The 20,643-nt window shown below is 37.4% G+C and overlaps 1 long non-coding RNA gene across 1 annotated transcript in view; it reads right to left on the bottom strand.

Annotated features, from left to right (window-relative positions):
* LOC129049697 (uncharacterized) overlaps window positions 1-20,643 on the bottom strand; it is a 101,074-nt gene that overhangs the window by 14,622 nt on the left and 65,809 nt on the right. The window contains exon 2 of the long non-coding RNA XR_008512951.2: window positions 5,095-5,333. This is a non-coding gene — a long non-coding RNA (uncharacterized LOC129049697). The remainder of the gene's footprint in view (window positions 1-5,094; window positions 5,334-20,643) is intronic.

The following is a 20,643-nucleotide window of genomic DNA, read 5'->3' on the forward strand; positions in this document are numbered from 1 at the left end:
CGGGAGGCTGAGGCAGGAGAATCGCTTGAACCCGGGAGGTGAAGGTCGCAGTGAGCCGAGATTGCGCCACTGCACTCCATTCTGTAGATAGAGAGAGAAACTCAAAATTAAAAAAAAAAAAGGGGGGGGTTTTGTTATTGATTTACTGAGAGGCTGTAAGTCCAGCAGGGGCCTCTGTCGGTAAAGCTGCAAAGGGCTGGTGGGGATACATAAGGAAGAACAGAAAGAAACTGCAAAAGATTGATGGATGGAATAAAACTGATTGACGAATTCCTGAGGGAAGCTCATGTCTTTGTAAGGAGAGAGGAAGAGAAGTAGAAACAAAAAGCGAAAATCATGGTTTCCACTGTGGAAGAGGTAGTCAGAAAAAGGTTAGATCAAGATCCCCCTGGTAGGAGACAAGGGAGTGATGGATTTTGACACACAGAAAGAAGGGAGATGCAGGGAAAATTTCCTAAGACCATGAGTATGTTTGAAATACTTGTTTCTTGGTGCTGTAAAGAAATAGCCCTTGAACATAAATTTAATTTATTTAGTAAGGCCATTTTTACTTCCTGAAGAAAGGGTACACTCGCCAGCAGTTTTGCCATGAGATCACACTGAACAAAAGAGACAGAGTTGTTTATAACCTGATGCGTCCAACCTACTGCTGTGTCCGGTTTCCATTGGCTGGAACGGGACCTCACATTCTGTATTTGTCCCGATTGGCTAGCAACTTAGAACTTCTTAAAAGAGGACTTGGACCAGTATAAGCATGCCAGGGCAAATATTAAGGCTAAATTGTGAGAGCTAAGAACATAAAGTACATTGATTTCTTTATTACGGCTAGCATATATTTAAGAGTGTTAGCACAGGTCTTTGAATAAATTTTGCTTCTAAGAGAAGTTACTATTTATTCGTAATTAGATGGGGAGGAAAGTCTTTGAAAAGGAACCTCTACTTTACTTTTTATAAGTGGATGTTACCAGTGTGGAAAGCGAGGGCATTTTAAGAGAGAATGTCCTGAATGGTAAAAAAGAAGAAAAGGTGATCCCCCTCATGACCCTTAATGAAGACTAGGTGGGTTCAGGGGTTCCTCCTGAGTAAGTCCCACCAGGAACCCTTGATAAATTTGAAGGTAGGACCAGAGGGAGAAGAAATGACATATTTGGTTAATGCTGGGGAGGCTCACTCCTCCCTAATTCACCAACCAAGGGGTACTGAACTCTCTAGGAAAAATTGACAGTATGAGGGGTGAAAGGGGAAAGATTTCCAGTTCTGATATTCAAGACAATGTTACTTAGATTGGGACGAAAACAAATTGACGGGCCATTCTTATATGTTCATGAAGCAGGAACTAACCTCCTAGGTAGAGACTGAGTGTGAGATTGGGTTTAGGATAAGGCATAGAGGAAGGACAAATAAAAGTAAAGATGAGCCTCCTAACAGAGGAGGAGGAAAGAAAAAATTAATCCCCCTGTGTGGGTTGGGGAAGGCAACAGGAGAGGGTTAAAAATCACACCCTTATAGATTGAACTAAAGCAACCAGTAAAAGTAGTTTGCAGAAAACAATATCCCATTTCCATTGAAGGGAGAAAAGATTTCCAACAGGTAATAGAGGGCTTGATTAAAAATGGACTGTTAGAACCTTACATGTCATCATACAATCCTCCTTTGGGTTGCTTATCTGGAAGGCAGAGTTTCTGTGTCTGTTCCCTGACATCTTCTTGTGGCTACAGGCATCCCCTCAAGTTCTCTTTAAGCTTCCCTATCTTAGTGTGCCTAAAGGGAAAGGCATGTATTTATTAAGGCCTTGCTTTTACTGGGGCACGTCTTATGAGTGTGAAGTTGGTGATTACCCAGGAGTCTTTCTCCCACCCCTCCTTCTGTGCTTAAGCTGTTTATCTGTGATTTACAGCCTGAACTTTCAGGCTGCCCTTTGTTAGAAGAGAAGTGATTTCTTTGAACTGCATGAAGTTAGAAAGGAAACTACCTCAAGGGTGTTAAGGGAAATTATGGAAGGTTTACAAATTAGATGAGATTATCACACCCCTTGGTATCCCCCTTCCTCTGGAAAGGTAGAACGAATAAATCAACTCTCATAAAGCATATCACCAATCTAATCTTAGAAACTAAGACGCCTTGAACCAAATGTCTCCCAATAGCACTCTTTAGCATTAGGACAGCCCCAAGAAAAGACTTGGGATTGTCCTTCTATGGGTTATTATATGGACTCCCATATTTGGGCAGGGCTACAGATCTTCTTACTATGGAAACCAAGAACAAATTCTTAAGAAATTGTATACTGACCATATCCTCCACCCTGTCATCCCTCAGGTTAAAAGGACTTCTGACTCAAACTCCACCTCTTGAGTTCAGGTTCAGCACTTCCAGCCTGGCAACTTGGTGCTGATTAAGACCTGCTCATTGTGCACATGTACCCTAGAACTTAAAGTATAAAATATATATATATATATATATATATATATATATTTAAAAAAAAAGACTTGGGAAGAAGACAAGCTCCACCCACACTGGGAAGGTCCCTATCAAGCGCTCCTGACCACTGAGACAGCCATGTGAACAGCTGAACGGGGGTGAGCTCAGTATACTTGAGTCAAGGGACTAGTAAAAGAAACCCTGGAAAGGAGGGGAAAGGACCAGTGGAAAGTGCACGGCTCACCTGAGGAACCCTTGAAGTTAACTCTGAGAAAAATCTAAAAAGAAAACATGGGCTGGCCCCATTTCTGGAAGTTAATATGGCTGGGATGGGCTACTATACAAAGAGCAGAAGGTCAGAATGGAAACTAGCAGGGGACTCCTCCCTACCCAATCAGGTTGGTGATGAATGTGACCAAGAAGGTAGCAGACCAGATTGTAAGATTTGGTGCCACCCAGTCGCAGTGACTCACGTCTGGAATCCCAGCACTTTGGGAGGCCAAGGTGGGTGCATCACGAGGTCCAGAGATGAAAACCATCCTCACTAACACGGTGAAACCCCATCTCTACTAAAAATGCAAAAAATTAACCAGCTGTGGTGGCACGTGCATGTAGTCCCAGCTACTTGGGAGGCTGAGGCGGGAGAATCGCTTGAACCCCGGAGGTGGAGGTTTCAGTGAGCCGTGATCATGCCACTGCACTCCAGCCTGGGCGACACAGTGAGACTCCGTCTCAAGAAAAAAAAAAAGATTTGATGCCTTCCAGGTTTTACCTTTTGGGAATGTAGAAAATCAGAGACAGCTCTCGCGGGCAGATAAATATTTTTGCCCTGAGCCAAATGCAGGTTACAGTAAGGGCATCACCCTGCTCCAGATGGAATGATGTATGGTGGACTACCCAGTTTAAGGGCTGGACAGTAAACATGGGGTGGGTAACTCTGAGCTGGAGACCCTTGAAGAATAAACTACATCTGTCCAAGGGTTCCCTGCCAAATAACTGCCAGAATTTAGAATGCAATCCGATACTTATCACCATTGACAATCCAGTCATTCCAGACCAAGAACCAAAAGTAGCATCTCGGGTATATGGGTTAGGGGCAGACATCACAGGAAAAGACCCTCTAGGGTGATTTGTTCTCAAACTAATCAAGAACTCAGCCTCCCATTTGCCTGGGACTACTGCAACCCCAGGCCCTAATAAACACTTAATCTATCAAATAATAACCCTAAAAGGGTAAAAATAATTGAGGTAAAGGATTTAAGGCAAACCTTAGAAATTGAAACAGGGTATGGTGATGTGAATGCCTGGGTTGAATGGATCAAATTTTCTGTACAAACTCTCAACAAGAGTAATTGCTACATGTGTGCTGCGGGACAACCTCAGGCAGAGGCGGTTCCATTTCCCCTAGGAAGGAATCCTGATCCTAAAGGAACGCACTGCAGGTTGGCTCTATACCAGAACAAGTATGAATGGGGAAATGAGATTTGTAAGAGTCTGTGATTGTTCTTCATTGTTCTTTCTGCATTGCAAAGGCTGGATCCCAGAACAATCCTTTTGTTCTCTGTAGGGACTATAAACCACTCCTCCTGCCTCTCTAGGCAGGGGGCAGAGTTCAATAAGCCCATGGGAGAACTCTCAACTTGTACCCACATCCGAAACGTCACTGGTGAGTCAAGCAATGGCAATTACCAGCTCTCCATATACCCCAGGCTGATGTCTGGTGGTACTGTGGGAAAGGGAGCCTCTGTAACCTGTTACTGTCCAATTGGACCAGGACTTGCCTTTAGTCCAATTGGCCATTCCCTTCACCCTGGCATTCCACAAGATACATGAAAATACACATGGCCACTGAAACCAGAGAGATTTAATAAATTATTTTGATCCCAATCTATATGTTGACTCTATAGAAGTCCCTGGGTGGGGACCTAATGAATTTAAGGCCTGAAACCAAATAGCTGCTGGGTTTGCGTCAGCACTCTTCTGGTGGTCAACTATAATAAGGATGTGGATTGGATTAACTACATCTATTATAATCAACAGAGATTCATCAGTTATACTCTGGACACCCTCAAAGGGGTGGCTAGCCAGCTAGATGCCACCAGCTGAATGGCCTGGGAAAACAGGCTTGCACTAGACATACTATCAGAAAAAGGAGGCCTATGTGTTATGCTGGGTGAGAAATGTTGTACTTTTATTCCCAACAATACTGCCCCAGATGGGACCATCAGAAAAGCTTTACGAGGACTGACAACTCTAGCCAATGAACTGACAGAAAATGCTGGAATTGATGACCCATTTACGGGTTGGCAAGAAGGTTGTTTTGGAAAATGGAAAGGCATGGTAGCTTCAGTTCTTACATCTCTCATAATTGTGGCAGAAGTCTTAACAGCAGTGGGATGTTATATTACCCCTTGTGTGAGGAGACTAGCACAGAGATTAATTGAAATAGCTTTTTTTTTTTTTAGTTCACAGCTGTATTTCCTTTCCTGGGCACATAGCAGGTGTTCAGCAAATATTTATCAAGTGATTCAATGTTGAGTAAGTGAGTAAATGCATGGGAAAAATATTATAAACTGTGGAAACGTATATTTTCGTGAAAATTATTACCACTTGTATTAGTGATCTATTGCACCACCCCAAACTTGGTGGTTTAAAGCAATGATAATCATCTATTACCTCTCACTCTTCCTGTGGGTCAAAAACTTGGTTCTGCTTTGGGATCTCTCATGTGGTTGATGTTAGCCAGGGCTGCAGTCATCTGAAGCTTGACAAGAACTGCAGGATCTGCTCTCAAGGTTGTTCATCCATATGACTGGCAAATTGGTGCTGACTGCTGGCAGGAGGCCTCAGTTCCTCTTTATATGGATCTCTCCACAGGCGTGCTTGAGCATCATCACAGCATAGCGGCTGGCTTCCTTCAAAGCAAGCAATTCCATAGACCATGAAAGAGGCTGCAGTCTTTCTTATGACCTATCCTTGGAAGTCATACAAGTTCTAATGGTCCAGTGGTGTAGCCCTCATTCAAAGGAGGAGGAAACTACAAAAAGTCATAAATGCCATGCAGTAAGGATTACAGGTGGCCATCTTGGAGGCCACCATTCATCTCTTAGATTTGAGTCTTGAAGTTGAAGTTCTCTGAATTGCACTTCTTTTTTTTTTTTCTTTTTATTATTATTATTATTATTATTATTATAGTTTAGGCTCTATGGTACATGTGCGCAACGTGCAGGTAAGTTACATATGTATACATGTGCCATGCTGGTGCGCTGCACCCACCAACTCATCATCTAGCATTAGGTATATCTCCCAATGCTATCCCTCCCCGCTCCCCCCACCCCACAACAGTCCTGAAATAGCTATTAATAAACAAACACCCATGAGTTACTGGCAGAATAACCTGCTACCATTTGAAATCAAATTAAACTCAGTCTCCTATGAGGAAGAAAGTAAAAAACTTCTAGAGCAATTCGAGGACCAAAAGGGTTTAGATGAAAATAAGACCAAAGGAAGTAAATAGAAAAGAGGAGGGAATCTGTGAGAAAACATTTTAAGTGGACCACTTTAAGGCATGGTAAATTTAAGTACTGGCAGCCAGACTGCAAATGTAACAAATCACACGGCTCTTGCACCTAGGTCACCGTAAGTGAACAGAATGTAGAGGAGGGGTCAGCTCATAAAAGGGAAGAAAGTTTCATCATTGGGAAATCAAAACTTAAGCAGAGAAGTGGACCTGGGTATAACCTTCTAAGGGGGATAATGAAACTTAGGCAATGTCTGGGAAGATTGTAACCCCATAGTACTCGATCACTGAGGAACTCGGGGAGGGACTTGTGTGCTAGGAGATATATTACCCGTTGTGACTGCCCTGGGTGTGCCCGCCCACCAGACACTGCTCTTGCAAGACCATTATTAATAAGTCCCACTTTTGCTGTTCTTTGTGCCTTTAAGTCCATTCTTGGTGTTTGGACGGGTGATTGTGTTTCTCATATAACTAAAATGGCTATAATTTTAGACTTATAGTATCTCAGCTGTCTAAGGAAATATAATTTACCCTCATCAGTTTCCAAATGAGAGAAAAAATAGATAAAAATAATTTCCATAGAAAAAAGTAGCTTGCTTTCAAAGTCACTTGGAGAGATTAAATTGATGTTATAGATACAGATAAATAGATGATAGACAGATAGACCTATCTTATAAAATCTACGTCTTTTGTATTCTTTTTGTATGTTATATGAGGATAAACTGAATTATTTCAACTAGTTAAATTTGATTTAAGGGGCAATAAAAATCTACTTAATGAATCTACTTGCATTATTTAGAAAATATCCCTCTGATATAATGCTGTAAGAAAAAATGCAGTTAAGGTACTCGTTCATTTTGATACATGTCCCTGGTAATTCTTTAGAAAAGGATACAAAGAACAGCTAAGTAGCATTATGTATTTTATTTACCTATTAATTTCTATCGCTTTGTTTTATATATATCCATTAATTATAGTATATTAGAAAATGTCAAAATAAACACTGTAAATATCTCAGTGTATACTTTTTATAAAATTATGCATTTGAGATTTGACAGATGAGAACTATACCATAAATCATACAACTTCCATCTTTGATATTGTTATACTCTGTCTTAAAGGTGAATAATAATAATACATTCTGTTGATGTTTTCATGCTAAATTACTTTCAGCATACCCCTAAGTATTTACAAATGTTAAATTATGAAACTATTTTATATTTAAAACTTCTAGGTTTAAAGCATCAAATTTGCTTTAACATAAGCGATTTTCTTCTATTTTGTCAGAAAGAAAATTTAAGAGAATGATATGCCTTATAAATTCAAAATTTTTTCATTGAATTCAAATGAAGCTTCTTCCACAATCTGAAATTTGAATTCTTTAATACAATTTATTGTGTTATTTGCAAAATATCCTTGGCTTAAGAAAAAGCTACTGAATGTTTAGTCCATAAACAAGCAAGTGTATATTTTGTTTAAATATTTAAAACTGACTTATGTATTAATCATAAAATGAGGAAAGAGGTGCAGTTTCATTACATGCTTGAAAAAATACTGATCATTTAGCTCAAGAAAATTTACTTTTAAATTGTATTTTTCTTTATGCAATTCAAATAAATGATCCTCTTAAATTTAACAAAAATATTTATATATATTCTTAAAATCTACATTAAGAAAACAAGAAATCATTCCTATTTGATTCTGCAGCTATTGAACTGTAAAGTACAAATAACAAACTTATTATTACACTTGAGTTTGTTTTGGAGAACTACTAAAATGTAGTGGAGTGAAGAGTATTGGTAAGGGAATAATGTGTAACTACCAAATGTAGCATAGAATATTTAGGTTGTAAATACAGGAATATAAATGATAGGTTATCATGGTTCTATTCAATTTATTCTTATCTCAAGAAAACTTGGTGTATAATTTCAAACTCTATAAATTTACACAATTTATTACCTATGGTTTTAGTCCAGAAAACAGACTACATTCTCTTAAATTATGAGAAATTTTGTCCAAGTGTTAAGTACAGAGTATTGGTTTTTTACAGTTAGATGAACTAAATAAAGATTTATTTTTATGTGTAGTTTGCCTGAGGCTAAAAACTGCGACTGGATGAAACAGTTACTTTCCTAGTGTAAAATTTTATTGCTCTGATTAACATTCTTTCTTCTTTTTATTATAAAGGCATAAGATAAGAGAAGGGGCATTTATTATGCACCAAATCTTTTCCAGATACTGTGCTAGATATTTTGTAAAACCTTCTCAATTCTTATTAATAGAAACCATCAATCATTACATAAGTATTGTATGTTCACTTCTATTTATTTTGCTCAATATAATATAGCTAATAGGAAACATAGTAGCTTCACATATTTACTACTTAACATATATTCTGTCTAATATAACTGAGTATGTTTTGGAAGATATTGATACAATGTACAAAAAAATATAAACATTGTAGAAAATAAATCTGCATAGAGTAAATTAATAAAAAGTATAACACCAAATTTTAATGTATTATTACTAAAGAATCATAAATGCAATAGGCAAAATATAAAAAGCCCTAAAATCAAGTAGAATCATTGCTATCAACTTTGTCATAAACTTCACGCTTTACTTTGCTCACAGGAAGTCATTTTTAACACCTGGCGTTGCTTTTTAAAATCTTTTTGAATAATAGATTCTAGCCCTAGTTATATTCCTACTTTTAATTTAAATATAACGATAAAAGCATGAAATCCTTCTTTGTAGAAAATACTCTGCTGCTTTATTTTAGTTGTACATTATCATCAGAAGAAAAAGCCATGACTGGCCTTGCAAAGTCTTCACTATAAAGGATCTCATCTAGAGATATGAACTTCACTTTAAGAGAAGAATAGCTCCCACAGAATTTAAAGATATGTGTCCCCTTTGATGTAAGCCAAGAACTTCTTTTTTTTTTCTTTTTTAAATGAGGATATTAAAAATAGAGACATAGTATGTAATCAGCAGCCCACAAATTTCTACCAAATTTTTACTAATATAGTTAGGACAACTCAGAGAAATGCTCTCTCATGAAACATATTAAAGAATGAGACTAGGCAGGCACATTGGTTCATGCCTGTAATCCCAGCACTTTGGGAGCCCAAGGCGGGCTGATCACTTGTGGTCAGGGCTTCAGAACCAGCCTGGCCAACATGATGAAACTGTCTCTACTAAAAATACAAAAAGTAGCTGGACATAGTAGGGCTCGCCTGTAATCCCAGCTCCTCAGTGGGCTGAGGCAGGAGAATTGCTTGAACGCATAAGGTGGAGGTTGCAGTGAATGCAGATTGTGCCACTGCACTCCAGCCTGGGCGACAGAGCAAGACTCTGTCTAAAAAAAAAAAAAAAAGAGGGAGAGTGAGAGAGAGAGTGAGACTAACAATAAATACAACTATTGCCATAATCTAAGGGCTTCCTGAGGTATAATCAGAAAGGCTTGAGCTATTATGAAAATTTAAAGTATTAGCTCACAAAATTTTGGCATTCGAAACATTAGCTACTTTCTATCCAGAAAGTTCATTATAAAGAAATTTCAACACCAGTAAGGGGCTCAGTTCCTATGCCTGTAAGGGAACTTGAAAGGCAGTTCTTTCTTAAAACCATGCTATCTGTTCAGTAGCCTGGTTCACCTCTCCCTCAATAGCTCTCCTTAGAAAACGGAACTTTTTGTTTGAGCACCAATTCTAGAATATACAATAGTGTCTGTTACTTAGCTTTGTAACATTAACATTCAGTCCATCCTTTGGTCTTTCATGATCTCATGCCTAATTCTCCAGAAGAAAAAAAGAAACATTAACAACAAATTTGTTATATATATATATATATATATATATAATTTGTTGTAAATATATATATAATTCATTATAAATATATATATAATTTGATATACATATATATATGCACAACACAGAACCAAGCAAAGAACTGCTCTTTACAGACACAAAAATATCGCAATTTTGGAACTGCTCATTTGGTGAATGGATGTTCTCTATTACATTGCAGTGAATGCACTGGACAGTAATGTGGCATCCAGGGAGCACATGTGTCAAAAGAAAATAGCAACAACACCATCGATGTGCACATCACAATGGTAATAGCATCCCACTGGCCTTTTAGTGCTGATGAGTGACACCAATCTTAGTGGTATGTTCACAGCAATTCTCAACAAAATATGACCACAGTTATCATAGTGGCTTGATGAAACACACACATAAGGGTTGTAATGCACTTTCACGGTGTTCTATGGGCAGCAAGAACTGGACAATCAGTACAAGTAGAGCTGAACATACTGTTTTAGGAATCTGCTTAGGAGATTTTTGGGGAAAGTAGTTGAATGGTCCTGAGTATTTTAAAATAGTGAGTAGAAAAAAGAGACTGAGAAATACCATTCACCATCCTTTATGTGAGCTATCCTTCTCTTTTCTTTCAACCAATTGTGCTGGTGAAGCAGGAAAATATGCTATTGGTAGAAATATAAATTTAAGAACACAGAGGTCCTAGTGTGTGCAGCTGAACATTGCCACATTATACATTAATCCGAGAGAGAGAGAGAGAGATGGCTCTTTTCTGCATAATTTCCAGAGGCTGATTCAGTTGATGAGCAAATACACCTTGGCTATGAATTTGATTTATTGAATATAACTAATGAATAAAGACTTAGAGGAAAAAGAGTGCCATGTGGTGATGGCTGTCTTCATCATTGCGGCTTGTCTATGTGCTTCTTGTATAGTATATTAATGTGTGAATTGACTTCCTTCCCCCTCCTTCCTTGATATCTGAGAGGAGCTTTTACTTTGCTTGCTTTGAGGTCGAGAAAGATGTTCAACATTTTGTGATAAAAATTTATGAGACCGAAAAGATGGAGACAAAATCTGAGTTTGGGGAAGTGAGGAGGGTATAGGTGGGGCTAGCTTTAAAACAAAGAAAATAAGGGGAAGCCTTTGAGTGAGAGGAACTAAGAGAAGCCCTAGCAAGATATGCAAACAAGTTTCAAGACTTTATATGAGAGTGAGGTTTGAAGAGCTAGCTATTAAGGGTTAAACGATTTGGGAAGGTGGGTAGAATAACTTCACAAGTAATTGCTGTAAATTATCAAATTTATAACTTGCTTTTGGTTGCTATACTAACACTCTCAAAAGACTGATACTGTTCAGGCCCGTTACTCTGTTTAAATGAGTTACCTGACCATCCAATGTTGCAGCACAGTCTAGGTCCAGGGTCTATAGCTGGGAGAGGGGAGATTTGATGCAATTATATTTCCAACTACTGGGAAAAGGAGAGAATTTCGCATATTTTAAGTGTGAAATTTTTCTGAATAAAAATATTTAAACAAATTTTAAAATGTAATTTCAAAAAGACCATAAATCTTCATGCTGGTCATCCATGTACTCTAAATTTCCATGTGCTACTCTATGAGTCAGAGGAACAACAGTGACCATTAGGCAGGGCTAGACTCAATGCAGTTGGGGCATTACTAGGGCGAATGTCTATGCAAGGGGCTTCAGCTCTGAGGAACCAAAGGGTAGTCCTGGGGTCAAGTTGCTCAGTCTCCTACAGGTGTGGGAGATCTGGCGGACACAAGGGCAATCCATGGAATCTCCATTTGCATAAAAATACATGATTGGCCGCTCTCATCCCTCACCCTGGCTTCAGTGGTTTTTGTTCCCAGATGGAAGAATTGTCTGAAGAGGATGAGTGATCACCTTCCAGGTGGAGGTGAGAACACCAGAGCCAGTCCCCTAGAGAAGGGACTCATTAGCCTGATCACAGCCTACACAAGATCAGATGAAACTACATGTCCACACACAACTCCTCCATAGATAGAGCATACTGCTAACATCACCACAATACAGAGAGAAGTGTGGTCACAACAGGGGAAGGCCAAGCAGCCAACTTCATTTAAACATTTTTAATTGACAAATAAAAACTGTATATAGTTATACAATTGTACAACATGATGTTTTGAAATATGTAACATGTGCATAATTTCACGTACCTTGTTTGTGGTGAGAACACTTATTTACTTTGTTAGCATTTTGAAGTATACAATATATTGCTATTAACTATAGTTTCCATGATTACAACCATCTTTTCAATTAACAGTCTTCCTTTCTCGATAGTGATGAGTACAGGAAGGACCCAATCAGATGCCAAGGAAAACGTAAAGCACAAAAGGAAAAAAAATGGCCGTACTAGAAATTGAATCTCAGAGGAAATATGAAAATATGCAAATGCAAAGTTCTATATACAAGTATCCCCAGAGATACTCCATTTTTAAGAAGATGAGTTAGAGAATAAGAAATAAGACTTGTAAGTAGATACCATATTTTTTCTAGTCAATTATTATTAATTAATAATTAATAATAATTATTAAATAATAACTAATAATAATATTGTTATTGTTATTGTTATTACTAAATAGAATAATGTAGAGATAGAATTGAAATCTACATATCATGGAATAATAGGCAAAAATATAAAATATGTTAGAATACTATAAAATACGAAGGATCAATACAGATTAATTTACATTTAAAATGCATTTCAAATAGAGGTGGCACACATCAGCACATTAATTCACACCCTTTCGTTTTCATTTTTTCAGGGAAGGGGTCTCATTATGTTGCCCAGGCTGGACTCATTGACTCAAATGTCTGGGCTCAAGGGATCCTCCTGCCTCAGCATCTCAAGTAGCTACGACTACAAGTGCCTGTCACCCATCCAGCTCAATCACACATCAGACCGTTAAAAATAAGGATACTAGTCTCAAAGCTAAATTTTACTGTTGTCAAAATTTTCAAATCAGTTCTAAAAACCTAGAGGAATTTCAAAAACCTAGATGAGCATTTCAAAAATTCTGTTCAGCCAATTCTGTCCAGTGTTCATTTAAATATCATGCAAAAAAGCTAGTTTTATAAATGTAACATCTGCGTTCATGGTGGGGGGGAATGCAAGCTTACTGGAAAAAAGCCCAAAATGAAGGAAATTATGTGCTATGAGATTGAAGAAACAATGGTTCTCACCCAGCAGGACTTTGATAATAAATGTTGAGATCACATTTTACAACAGACTGGTAAAATCAATCTAATAATCACTGTTTAATAATTAGCAGAATTAAGAGATTTTATGACATAAGAGATGTAGTAAAGAAAGACTTACACTTTTTGATTGACAATAGAAATAAAAAATTTTAGAAAAAAATATAGTCATGTAACTTATGGTCCAACTATGAATTAAACTAGAAGGTAACATGACTTTATTCAGTTAATGTAGTATTCAAAAAGTGATTCCAATTAGTCTTGGGTGTTGGACCAACTTCCTTCAAAGGAGTAAGTTTTAGAGAAAGTAGATTTCATATCTTGTACAAATTCAATAATATTCTTCTTCAAAAGCTTATATTTACATCACTGTATTATAATAGAAAGTATTTATGACATTTTATTTTTCAGAGTCAATCAAAAATAGCATGAAATAATTATAGCTACATAAAGAAAGGTAAAAGTTACAAATGTTGACATGGTAAAAGAAACAATGTAGTTGTCAAGCTGAGAGGAAGAGGGGAGGAAATGTACAGAGAAATATTTGTACACGTTTTAGAATTTCATCTAATGAGCAAAGATATATTACCTAAATCTGGTGGATCAAGATTACATTTGAACATAGTATTCAGATTTATAAGGGTGAAAAAAGTAAACAAAAACCAAAGATAAATCTAAAAAAAAAAAGAAGGGAATGGGAAGGTAGAAAGACAAGATTGTGTAAGTTACACACCTATCTTCTCTCTCACAGCAGAGAGTAAAACAATAGGGTTTATGTTGATAAACAGAATACATAAATGATAAATGTATACAAACATACTACTTACAATTACAGAGGTGACTATTAGAAGAAGTGAGAATAGAAATTGTCAAATCCAAGGAATAGAATGGGAGATTAGGAGTGGTTTTTTCAGTATTTTTTAATGCTTATATCAATTGCGGAACTTACAAATGAAAACGGGAAAGACAAGTATGAATCTAATCATATGTCCATAAGTAACTAAAATGAATAAATACTGTATTGATACTTCAAGAGAATTTAGGCACTCTATCCTTTAAGCAATGAAATCTATTTTATACATAGTGAATAGTCATTTTTAAAAACCTATAATGTTATTTTGTCATTGATATCTAACTAAATCACTAGCTAATCACTAGCTGCTGAAAGTTGCCATATAGGGTTAAATGGAAAATTGCGTACTTCTTTAGACTAGAATTACATTTGTGAAAATACAGAACCATGTTGGGCAAAGGTCCACAGAAATGTGCATGGGAGAGTTAAACAGCAATACTGAGGTGGCTACAGTCAGCAGGGGTGTTTGATTCTGGGACAGAGCAATTATACATGGAATAAATGTTTGCTGTATCTTGGGAAATACTTTCGAGGTATGAGTCAGTCTAGAAGTTGCTTTCTCTCTGACAAAACTAGGTCAGTCTTTATAACTGTGCTCCTAGCTTTGGAGCACAAAGATGAAATTGTTCCTTTGTGGTCAAAGGCAGTTGTGACAGGCATAATTTTATCAAATTTGGAAGAGAAAAACATTCCTCTTTAAATTTCCAGATGGGATGAGACTGTGGAGCAGATAATAGAGGGAAAAAAGTATATAAACAGAACTCTAGAAATTCAGATAATGAAGAACCCATATATAGCACCAGAGATTCTTATAACTATAGGCAAATAAATTGAGAAATCTTGGTAAAAAATAATTAACTTTGAAAAGGAAGTGATTTCTGATAAAGACATTGTTTTGAGACAAATACATGCTTCAAAATTTAGAATTAGGAAACAAAAGAGAAATATAAACATCAGCTGCAAATAGAACTGTGATGTGTCCTTTGATCATATTCAGAATTCCCAAGGGAGGCCCAAAAAGTTAACATAAGAATCACATTGCAATTAGACCTGGATGTTAATTTTAGGCATAAATGGAAGTTTATGAATATCTGCATATATATGTGTGTGTGAGAGAGTCTGCCTGTGTATGTATTCTGATACTAAATTATATCTTTTTCATTGCTTAGTGTTGATGCCGTCACTCTTAAGTGATTTCTACATACATATTTGATTTTATGAAAGTGAATTTCAAGTTAGTGAAATATATATGTTTATGGGTATAGAGAGTAAGAAAATAGTTTAAATTGATATTTTAAGTGGATTCTATATATGAAGGTGTGCAGCAGCTTCTTTATTATTATTATACTTTAAGTTCTGGGATACAGGTGCAGAACGTGCAGGTTTGTTACATAGGTATTCACGTGCCATGGTGGTTTGCTGCACTTATCAACCCATCATCTACATTATGTATTTCTTCTAATGCTATCCCTCCCCTAGCCCCCCATCCCCTGACAGGCCCCGGTGCATGATGTTCTCCTCTGTGTACCTGTGTTCTTGTTGTTCAACTCCCACTTATCAGTGAAAACATGTGGTGTTTGGTTTTCTGTTCCTGTGTTAGTTTGCTGAGAATGATGGTTTCCAGCTCCATCCATGTCCCTGCAAAGAACATGAACTCATCCTTTTTTATGGATGCATAGTATTCCATCGTGTATACATGCCACATTTTGTTTACCCAGTCTATCATTGTGAACAGTGCTGTAATAAACATACATGTGCATGTGTTTTTATAATAGAATGATGTATAATCATTTGGGTATACACCAAGTAATGGGATTGCTGGATCAAATGGTATTTCTGGTTCTAGATCCTTGAGGAATTGCCACACTGTCTTCCACAATGGTTAAACTAATTTACACTCCCACCAACAGTGTAAAAGTGTTCCTATTTCTCCACATTCTCTCCAGTATCCGTTGTTTCCTGACTTTTTAATGATCATCATTCTAACTGGCGTGAGATGGTATCTTATTGTGATTTTGATTTGCATTTCTCTAATGACCAGTGATGATGAACTTTTTTTCATATGTTTCCTGTCTGCACCAATGTCTTCTTTTGAGAAGAGCAGCAGCTTTTTCAGAATGGTGTCTGTGACAGGTAGAATAATATGCTCTAACGATGTCAACATTTAATCCCCCAAACCTGAGAATATGTTACCTCAAATAACAAAAGGAATCGTGCACATAAAATTGAGGTAGCATACCTTAAAATAGGCAAAATATTCTGGGTTATCCAGATGGACCTAATGAGGTCCAATTCAGGCTTTTCCAAGTAGAAGAGGAAGACAGTAGCGTGGGGCAGAGGATGTGAGAGAAGAGACAGGAAAGATTCAAAGCATGAGAGAGATCCAGCCTTCTGGGGCTGGGTCCGAAGATGGAGCAAAGCGCCATGAGCTGAAAAGGGTGGGCAGCGTCTAAAATTTGAGAGCAAACCTCAGCTCACAGTGAACAAGGAAACAGAGACTTCAGTCCTGTAGTTGTAAGGAACTGAATTCTGCCAAAAATGCAGATAAGAAAACAAAAACAGAAAACAGATTCTCCCCTACAGCAACCAGAAAGTAACTTTACCTTGCCAGCACCTAAATGTTAGCCCAGTAATACCTGTGCTGGGATTCTGAAATACAGAACTATAAGGTAACGAATTTGTGTCATGTTAAGGTGTTTAAAATTTGTGATAATTTCTTATGACATTAATAGAAAACTAATAATCTTAAACCATTAATTTACTATAATTACATTCCTTATTATTTGCTTACTCTAGGCTTACTATGTGAGCAGCGCCAGCAAGAGACTTCCATATAAGTTGTATCTTTACAAAATTCTGTGTTTGGATGTTATTATGTCCATTTTACAGATAAGAAAACAAATCTAGAGAGGAAAAGTAACTTTCTAAAAGCAACACAACTAGTGAACTCTATGACTGTTACTCAAAAATAGGGCTTGAAATCAGATTGTTTGAAATCACTGTGACATATTTATATATTTATGTGCATATATGCCCACACACACCTACATATACCTACTGCATCTCCATAAATGCATTTTAAAATGTCTAAGTAAATAACATAATGCTTCATGGAACATGGATCAGCTATTTTATTATCTATTTGCATAGAAATTTACCTTGCAATAAATGTTTAAAGAAATGCAAATGTCCTTGCTTATTCCTTTAAACATATTTGCCCTTAAAAATTAGTAAACATTTTTACTGAGCTTAGAAGGTTAAATATTTACCATATAAAATTTAAAGCTATCTCAAATTCAAAGTAATTTTAGTGTGTAAATATGATAGGTGCATTTGATTATATGTAACATGACTTGAAATTAAATGAAGTTTGACATTCAGTAATAAACTGTGAATAAAAGTGTTTATGGATCAAAAAAATCATACAAATAACAGAGGGAATTAAACAAACTTCACATGCACATACACTTAGTTTGCATCTTAAACAAATGTTGCATTAATATTTGTTATCTAATTTTTTTAAGTTTATATTTGATATGGTTAGGATTTGTGACCCCACCCAAATCTCATCTTGAATTATAATCCCTGTAATCTTCAGAAGTTGAGGAAGGAAGCTGGTGGGAGATAACTGGATCATGGGGATGGTTTCCCTCATGCTGTTCTCATGACAGTGAGTTATCACAAGATCTGATGGTTTTATAAGTGTTTGGCAAGTTCTTCCTTCACTACTTTTCTCTCTCCTGCCGCCATGTGAGAAGGTGTAAGCTTGCTTCCCCTTTGCCCTGTGCCATGATTGTGAGTTTCCTGAGGCCTCCTCACCCATGTGGAACTATGAGTCAATTAAAACTCTTTCTTTTATAAATTACCCAGTCTTGGGTAGTATTTTTATAGCAGTGTGAGAATGGACCAATACAATATTCCTATTATACAGCATCACTTCCATCATTGCCCACTTCCCCTCAAAGGAAACTATGGTATGACTTATGCTAGCAGGACGGTCCATGTAGTGAAATCTTGAGAACCAGATTGGAAGCAAACACTTACTTCTTGATGTAGAGTGAAACATCACAGTGCAGGAGTGAACTGTGTTCTTCTCTGGGAACAGAGATGACTTCCAAAAATGAGGACATAGGTTAGGAAGATGTAGTAAATAATTATTTTTTAAAAAGGACAAGATAAATAAATGCTAATCAGTTTGATAGGAAAGAGTGTGAACGAGATATTGCAATTTAGGTAGAGTACTCAGAGAATGCACTAGAATGGTGAAGAAATAGTGATGTCAAGAGCAAGGTTGTAAGTCTCATATATAAAGATAAAGATATGTAATCATCCTAATGCGTAAATGGAAAATGTGGCTGGAAGTGAGTAAGTGAGTTAAGTAGGGAGAGTAACAAAAAGTTGATGTTAGGGACGATGTAGGCAAAGACCAGACAGTAGAAACTTGTGAACCATGGTAAACAGTTTGGATTTTATTCTGAATTTGATAGGCAGTTATCAGAAAATTTTTTTGTTTGTTTGTGTTTTGACACAGAGTCTCTGTCTGTCACCCAACCTGGAGTGCAGTGGAGCGATCTCAGCTCACTGCAAACTCTGCCTCCTGGGTTCGAAGGATTCTCCTGCCTCAGCCTCCCAAGTAGCTGAAATTACAGTCACTTGCCACCATGCCCATCCAATTTTTGTATTTTCAGTAGAAACAGGGTTTTACCATGTTAGCCAGGCTGGTCTCAAACTCCTGACCTTAAGTGATCCACCCACCTCGGCCTCCCAAAGTGCTGGGATTACAAGCATGAGCCACTGAGCCTGGCTGGAAATGTTTTTTTTTTTTTTTATATGTATTTTATTTACATGATCTGATTATATTGGAAGATATATCTGACATTTTTGGAAGACGCAATATGGAGAGTAGTAGATCATACGGAGTCCAGAACAGAAGTGGAGGACCTTCCCTGCTATTGCAGGGGTCAGGACAGATGATGCTGGTTAGGTTAAAAGATGAAGATAGTACCTGCTAATGGATTACACAGTAGGTGTGAGAAAAAGAGACAAATTAGGAATGACTTTTTTTAGCCTTGACTAATAAGCTGGATAGTGCCATTTGGTTATTTGAAATTTACTGTGTTTGGAAACAGACACTTAAAAGATATCCACAGTACTGGCTTTAAAGCAAAATTCCCACCTAAGGCAGAGTGATGCACTGCAAAGGGAGAATGTTAATAAGTGCTACTGTCTCCACCTGCAGTAAGAAGAAATCTGAGATGGTCCCCATGACTCCCATCCACAGCACACACACCCTATATAATTCCCTCCTCTTCAGTGTGGCTGAGACCATTGAGTATGATGGGATATCACTTCCATAATAGGTTGCTAACCAGTTAACTTTGAGGGTGGCACTGACGTAACCATGTGAGATATTCAGAACACGGTGATATGGTTTAGCTCTGTGTCCCCACCCAAATCTCATCTTGAATTGTAATCCCCATGTTGAGGGTAGGACCTGGTAGGAGGTAATTGGATCATGCGGGCAGTTTTTCTCATGCTGTTTTTGTGATAGGGAGCGAGTTCTAATGAGATCTGATGGTTTTAAAGTGTGACACTTCCTTGCTCACACTCTCTCCTGCTGCCATGCGACACATGCCTTGCTCCCCCTTTGCCTTCCACTATGATTGTTTCCTGAGGCCTTCCCAGCGAGGCAGGACTCTGAGTCCATTAAACCTCCTTTCTTTATAAACTATCATATTTCAGGTAGTATGAATACTAGAGCAGTGTGAGAATGGGCTAATACAGATGGTGAAGTATCATTGAGATTCTTTCTGGCAGGCCTAAACCAACCAGCCATGTACTTTGTAAACTGTCTACACAGGAGTCCACATGACTATGACCTGGAGGAAGCATCTAGAAGCCTCTGAGGGGACCACTGGCCAAAACTCAGCAAGAAAATAGAGATCTTAGTCCTACAAACACAAGACACTGAATTCTGCCAACCACCTAAATGAAATCAGATGAGAACTCTGATCTCCAGATGAGAAAGGAGCCTCAGCTGACACTTTAATTTCAATTTTATGAGGTCCTAGAAAGACAACCCAATTATGCTACCCCTGAACTTTCGGATCTACAGAAGCCATGAGATAATAATTTTGTGTTATTTTAAACTGTTACATTTTCAGTAATTCATTAGAAAATCAAAAGAACAACAATGTGTGTTTTGGTACTTAGAAGTGGAGTGGGGCTGATACCAAAATTTGGGATCACTTAAAATTTGGGAACAGCTTTTAAATCGGGCAGTGAGTGACAGCTGGAATAATTTTGAGTAGCATACTAAGAGAAAATCTAAATTGTCTTGAACAAACTGCTAATAGAAATTAGGAGTTTAAGGATGATGCTTACGAGAGCTAAAAACAGAATCTGCAACCCAAAGGAAAGGACGTCCTTCTCATACAGTGGCAGAAGCCCTGGTGAAACTATACGATGTTGACAGCAGAATTTTGAAGTGATGAACTTAGGTAGGGACATTTCCAATCATAGTGTTAAGGGTGCTGCCTGGTTTCCTCTTGCTACTTATAATAAAATCATGAAGAGAGAGAAATTGAGGGAAGAAATGTTAAACAAAGAGGGACAAGGAATAGATGATTTTGAAACTTTCAAGCTCTCTGGATGGTGAAAGCTTCTAAAATTATCATATGGCTGCCAGAAACTTGGCATGGAGAAGAAGCTGATGTGTCACTGTATGACCTTTGCTAAAACATCAAACAGATCAAAGGTCAAAACAATCAATAACACAAAGGGTCTTT

This window comes from Pongo abelii, chromosome 14 (assembly GCF_028885655.2).
Source record: "Pongo abelii isolate AG06213 chromosome 14, NHGRI_mPonAbe1-v2.0_pri, whole genome shotgun sequence".
Lineage (NCBI taxonomy): Eukaryota > Metazoa > Chordata > Mammalia > Primates > Hominidae > Pongo > Pongo abelii.